A 7,523-nucleotide genomic window follows, 5' to 3' on the forward strand; every position below is an offset into this window, starting at 1 on the left:
TTGTTCTCTTTTTTCGCATTTCCTATTGCACAAAAAAATCCACAATATGGTGTCTTGCAAGAACCCAGCTAAAAGGAATATTCCGGGTTCAATACAAGTTAAGCTCAATCGAGAGCACTTGTGGCATAATATTGAGCACCACAAAAATAAATTTCAAATTTTCCCTCCTTTTTCCTCAAAAAGGCAAACAGCCTTGAAAGGTTACAGCACTTACAATGGAAATTAATGGGGCAATTTTTTGTGGATTTAAAGGTTGAAATGTGAAGCTTATAATTTTATAAAAGCACTTACATAAATTCTACTATCAAAACTGTTGTTAGTCGTTTTTATGGTCATTTGAGGGTTTTAGGTTTTACTGTGTTATGTTGTCATGGCAACGAAGAAGCAAATTTGAATATAACCAGAGGCTATTTGGCAGAGACAGGCCAGTTCTATTTAAATGAATGGGAGACATTGAAATGGTCAATGGATGTAGAAAGGAAGTCCCGCCTGTAACCAGACGCTCCACAGTGCTGTGACATGCGATAGAATGTATCTTTTCCACATTAATCAGAGATCCCTATCAATTCAGTTCACTCGACATTGCAGTAAACAGTTTTAGGGAATTCCTTCTCTGACAACCTCGTTGAAGCCTTTGTATAATAATGGCAATCTTATGATTGGCAATGGTGTTTGAGCCCCGCCCCTGTTGGTACGTAGTTGGTCTATAGAAGCAGGTACGTGAACACCATTTCTTCAAATTGTTATTCTTGAAGACCGACATCGTCTCGTCTTGACTATGAAAATCATCTTATCTTGAACAGCCCTCTCTATGCCATCAACGGACACTGCGCCGGTGCAGGACATGCGACCCACTCGATCTTCCGATGTAGCGTCCGCACCAGTACAGTATACGCATGATGAGCTATGGCCCTCTATAGGATCGCACAGCCTTATCACTTTGTCGGTTCTGACGATGAGGATGACGTCATGTCCCTCGCAGCATCAAATATGAGCGAGTGGTCCACGAAGGAGGTCGCCGTCCCTTCCCACAGTGAGGGTGAGTAGCTTGCGCATGCCACTGATAAAAGCTCATTTGCAGGTGGATGAGGAGCTCAGTATACAGTGGTCCCCTCCAATTGAGCCGGAAATATCTCGCCTGGATGAGTGGTCCTGCAGTCTGGCCTCTGTCAAAAGACTGCATCTCAAAGGGCACTTTTCTTCCCGGAGATCCGGCTTGAGTTTTATCTCGCCTCATTAAGTGTTGGCCTTAGAATCAGAGGACAGTGGTTGAAAACCAGCCGTCGACTCAAGCTGATATGTGGCATGACAGAGTCATGGATGTGACACTAATGGGGCTTTTCCACCGCATGGTACAACTCAAATCGACTCGACTCTGCTTGCTTTTTGGGGGTTTTCCACAGTGGATAGTACCTGGTACCTGGTACTTTTTTAGTGCCACCTCGGTCGAGGTTCCAAGCAAGCCGAGCCGATACTAAATGTTATGTCAAAACCGTTCAGATCACTGATTGGTCAGAGAGAATCGTCACTACCAGTGTCACTGGATTTTCGACACGGGACCTGCTAGTTTTAAAGTTAGCTACAGCAATAGCAGTATAATATTTTCACATGACTTTTGAATTGTAAAAAGAAATTACTGTGCACAAAACCATGCTGTGGTCAATAAACGAGGTGCAGGCGTTATTTTCGTTAGCAACGAACAAAATGAAAATCTCTTTCAGGAAGTGTCTCAACTGTTGACTGCACAGCTGAGACATGCTACCACCGGACATTCGAACAGAGAAATCTAGAACAGAGAGCAATGGAAGGGAACCGACACTTCCCATAATTCCCTGCCCTCATCACTGCCAGCTTCATTGTTTTCACCTGTGTGTCATTATCCTTGTGTATTTAAACCCCATTGTTTTATCAATTGGTGTCAGTTGTTAAATGTAATGTATGTCCTTGATTGTGTTCCTGCCCGTGTCCTTCGTGGATGTTTTCGCTTGTTTATATTTTTTGTTTTCCCATTGTGGATGTTTCGTTTGTTCCCTGTTTTTTTAGTTACCCTGTTCATCTTTTGTTTTTCCATTAAAAACTGCATGTAGATCCTCACTCCTCATCTGCCCTCATTACAAGTAGGTTGCAACAAATTAACGTCTTTTGTATTTTTGGGTTATTAAACCATTGATTAAGCCAGGGGGTCAGGAATTGGCTTGTTAGCATGTCCCTATTGGCACCTCCTGGTAGATGCTTGAACTACATCATGCGATGGCAAAAAGCATGTTTCTCCATAGACAGCTATTCAAAAGTAGCCGTAAATTATTTTATTACATTAATTATTTAATTACATGACAACACATCGTCATTCAGTGACTGAGTGTTTTTGAAAAGCACTTAAAAGTGTGAAATTGATTTATATATTGGCATGTGACGGCCGATCCCGGAACTGAGCGCCCATGAGCAAAGATGGCCGCCTCAATTTTGCAAGCTTTCTGGGAACCATGCGCTAGATGAACCCAGTCATAGAGATGAATGGGGATGCTAACGGATAGCTTTCTCAGAGTATTTTATAGCTCAATGGATAAAGTACAGAAACATTCACTACCGAAAGAGGTATAATTATACTTCATTAAATCAGGATGTCTACTAAGAGATTTGGGAATTATTTAAATAACACAAGCATTTTCCACGCAAATGACAATAAAGAATATAATTTTGTGAACTGCAGTGCATGACCATCTAGGTATACAAAAACGACAACATAGCCTGTAAGTAATTACTGGTTTTAATTACGTCCTGATGTCATAGTTCTATCATTCGTCACTTTTACTCTTAATTAAGCCAGCCCCTTTCTCTCCTTGTTAAAAGAGATTACTGAACTAAAGGAGCAACATGCCTCCTTTGCTTCAATCGGTCAAAAGACGCTCGCTTATACGCACTAATCAAGTAAATGGGGTGTATTCGTTCAGAGAATCAGAATCAGAATGAGCTTTATTTCCAAGTGTTCCCACGTACACAATTATTTATTTTATTTTTTTTGGTGATATGAGAACTGCACTCAGAACATTACAGTGAGACACAGAATATAAAACAAGGTAATCATCATGTCCACTGTTTTGAGCGTATTCAGCTCAAAGTTGTTGTGCCGCACCAGACAGCCAGCTGTTCAACCTTCCAATTGTAGGCAGACTCGTCACCGTCACGGATGAGGCTGATGACCGTGGTGTTGTCTGCAAACTTCAGGAGCTTGACAGTGGGGTCCTTTGCAGTGCAGTCATTCATGGACTGGGAGAAGAGCAGTTGAAAGAGAACAAATCTATGATGAGCACCAGTGCTAATAGCGAGGGTCCCGGATGTGAGTTTCCTCAGTCTCACTAGCTGCTGCCTATCTGTCAGAAAGCTGGTGATCCATCAACTGATTGGGGTGGGCACAGAGAGCTGGGTCAGTTTGGTTGAGAGAAGATCAGGCATGATGGTTTTGAAGGCATGATGATATTTATTATTGAAGTCCACAAATAGGATCACACCCATAAGGGGGGTTCCAGGAAGTGCTGGTTTGTGAAGTGTAGATCAGAGCTGGGGATGGGTGTGAGACCGGGCTTTTCTAACCTTAAGTAAAACACATTCAATTCATCAGCCATTAGTTGATTCTCTACGGAGCGAGGGGGAGGGGTTTTGTACTTTGTGATGCTTTTCAGGCCTTTCCACACAGATGCAGGATCGTTGGCTGAAAACAGTTTTTTCAGCTTTTCAGAGTAGCTTCTTTTAGCCACACTGATTTCCTGGCCTGGGTGTACAATATTTTATCCCCACTTCTGTAAGTATCCTCTTTGGCTTGACGAAGCTGTCTGAGTTTTCCTGTAAACCATGGTTTATCGTTATTGAATGATTAAAAATGTCCTAGTAGGGATGCACATTTCCACACAGAAACTGAAATATGATGTCACAGTATCTTTGAGCTCGCCCTGGTATGTGGCTTCAGCTTCAAAAACACTCCAATCAGTGCAGTCAAAGCAGGCTTGTAGTTCCAGCTCCATTAGTCCATCATTTTACAGTCCTTACTACAGGTTAAGCTGGTTTTAGTTTCTGCTTGTAGGTCGGGAGAAGATGAACCACACAGTGATCAGAGAGTCTTAAAGCTTCACGTGGGACAGAGCGATATGCATCCTTTACAGTGGTGTAGCAGCGATGCAGTATATTTCTGTCTCTGGTGGGACATGTGATGTGGTCTTTGTAATTTAGCAGTTCATAGGTGAGGTTCCATCCATCCATCCATCTTCAACCGCTTATCCGAAGTCGGGTCGCGGGGGCAGCTGCTCCAGCAGGGGGCCCCAAACTTCCCTATCCCGAGACTCATTAAGGTGAGGTTAGCTTTATTCAAATCTCCCAGAATAATTATAAGTGAGTCCGAGTGAGTAAGTGAGTTCTGAACAGCTGGAAGTCCGGCAGATGAAATGCGCTGTCCGGGATGGGCTTCATTCAGCCAGGTTTCCATGAAATACAGATCAACAGAGTTAGAAACATCCTTATTACAGTGGGTCAAACCAATGATGTGCTCATTCACAGCCGACACTCCAATGCTTCTGGCTCGCATTTTAGTCAAGTACACTTTTCTGCAGACTGTAGCGCAATGATGTAGTGGATCTAATCTCATATGTATTGGAATTTAGTGACATAGTGGATGTTTTAATGCACATGCATAGTCACATTTTGTTTTATTACAGTAGCATACTTTACGTTCATTAATACAGTATATATTCATATAACACATATACAAACATTTATATATTAGCTGCACAATTAATTAAAAATAAACATTATGTGATTTATAATTCTATGTTTTATATATATATATATATATATATATATATAACACACACACTGTAGTAGCTTCAGTCTGTTGGCTTGTACAAAATTATCATCATCATCACCATTATTGTCAATGTCATTATCATGATCAAGCATGACATCACTTTTTCCATGAATGCAACAGTTAAGTCACTTTTACCAATGGCACTATCTGTTTCCGTCAACATTATCTTCATCATCACCACTATTACCTTCTCCTGTATGTTTCTGTACATGTATTTGACTTGTAGGTTCGTTTTTGCATGTGTATGTCTGACAGCGTGTTACAGCCTGACAAGAGAAGGGCCACTGTCAGGATCAGATGAGTTTCCCTGTTCACCTTGGGAAAAGCAAATGAGCTCTCTGCTCCTAAAAATAACATTCAAAGTACTCCCTCTCCCTGGAGACGATAACCACTGGCCTGAATGGGACAGGAAACGGAGTGCTTTTAAGCCTAAATCACGCAACTTCTCTTCCAATCACCAGTTGAGCTATCAGACGCACACTGTGCTCACGACATGCCAGACTGTTGCATCTGGGATCTTTGAATTATGATGTAACATGTCTAACCCGATTTCACTTCTCAAATAATCATGAGCAAATTTGGATTGGTAACTAAATGCTGTAGGGCTCCAACAATGCAGCTAAGGGCTCATGCCCCTCAATTTTAGCTTTTACTAGTGTTTAAAATGCAGAGTTGTGCCTCAGTCTTTCTGATGGAAGGTGAGGTATGGCACCATCACTGGTATTAGTGAGTCTGTTAGAGTTTTATAGGGCATTGATCGCTTATTGTTACTATATTATTACTATAGATATTATTGTTAGCTGATATGAAAAGTAATTAAAAAAAATTTTAAACTGAAACTTGACTTGAATAGATTTTCATAACAAATTAAATTCCATTTTAGTTTTGCAGTATTTTATACAATTTTAAAGATTTGCAACCTTGTTTCATTGCACATGAAAATGCCACTGATTTTAACGCATTAACTTTAGCAAGCAAAAACTGAAATAAAAACGAAATACTGAAAAAACCTAAACTAAACTGAAACTAACAATCATAGAGTGAAAATTAAAACTACATTTAATGGAAAAATTTAAAATAAATAAAACTAAATTAACAACTATGTTAAATGTCTTCAACATAATATTCAGCATTTGTAGCATTCTCTCTTCTCTCAAATTTTGCCAGTCAAATCCAAACTGCATGACCTCAGAGTGGGCAGGGCCCTCTGTCTGCTGGCCTTTCACTGCCAACCTCCCTTCTAGAATATGTCATTGAAGTCTGAGTGGCTGATGCACAGTGGGTGTGATTCCTGTTTCTTTTTTTTCATTTGATTCCATCTGCCTTTCCATTCCTTCCCTCAAGCAGACCCTTTTGCAGAGGGCAAACTATCTGTATTTTTCCCTCCGAACCCCTACATCCCTCTAATTCCCTGAGCCAATGAACACATGATAAACACACTGGAATATCATGCATTATTTCAGCAAAACCCTCTCTTATAAGAAGTCCAATGGATTTTTCATCCCATCAGAAATGTATTAGCGGTGTAATTCATGACATACAGTATATGCTTTATACTACACAATCTCTTTGCATTTTAATACGTAGACGCTGCTAAAATCGGATTTCTGTAAGTAAAATTATTCACTTTTTCAACATTCATTTCAGTCTTAAAAAGGAAATGAAGACTATATGTTAAAGCATAACTCATAAAAGATATAACAGCCTGTATTATATGTTTTGTATTGAGTAATATTGTATTTGTAGTCAGTGGTTACTTGCAAGTATCTACATAAATAGAAATTGTAATAAATACATTGTGTATTTGTTTTTTCGGTTACTGAAATGTACAGTAATCTTGTCTGGCTCTGGTATGTTCCTCCCTGGTCTTGGAGTAAACAACGATATCATCAATGTAAACAATAACACAGCTGTTGAGAAGATCTCTGAACATTTTATTGACAAATGACTGGAAAACTGAAGGTGCATTGGCAAGGTCATAAGGCATGACAAAGTACTCATAGTGCCCCCTAGTGGTAATAAATGCAGACTTCCACTCATCACCTTCCTTGATGCAGACCAAGTTGTAGACACTTCTGAGATCCAAATTAGTAAAGATCTTGGCTTCTCTTAATACTTCTAGGGCAGATGGGACTAATGGCAGGGGATAGCGGTATTTGACTGTGATGGCATTCAAAGATCTGCAATCTATACATGGTCGGAGTCCACCATCTTTCTTCTCCACAAAGAAAAATCCAGCTGTGGCTGGTAACATAGATGCTAGCCTGATGCTAGAGTCTATTCTATGTAATCCTTACTTGCCTGCGTTTCAGGGAGTGATAGAGGATAAGCCTTGCCTCTAGGGGGAGATGAACCGGGTAGCAAGTCTATGGCACAGTCCCAAGGTCTGTGGGGTGGCAATTGGGCGGCTTAGTCTTTGCTACATTCCTCTATGAATTCAGAATATTCCTTGGGGATGTGAGGGTGAATGTTAGATCTGGGGGCTCTCCACTCTCGTGGTCAGGCATGGTACTATTAACTATTTACTATTAGTGGTCAGAAAATGCTCTTGACAGAATGGTGACCAATGCAGCAATTCCCCATTTCTCCAGGAGATCAATGGGTCATGGAGTGATAGCCATGGGTATCCTAGTATAATGGGGTGGTGAGGAGAGGAGAGGTGATGACA

The sequence above is a fragment of the Xyrauchen texanus genome, chromosome 32, assembly GCF_025860055.1.
Source record: "Xyrauchen texanus isolate HMW12.3.18 chromosome 32, RBS_HiC_50CHRs, whole genome shotgun sequence".
Lineage (NCBI taxonomy): Eukaryota > Metazoa > Chordata > Actinopteri > Cypriniformes > Catostomidae > Xyrauchen > Xyrauchen texanus.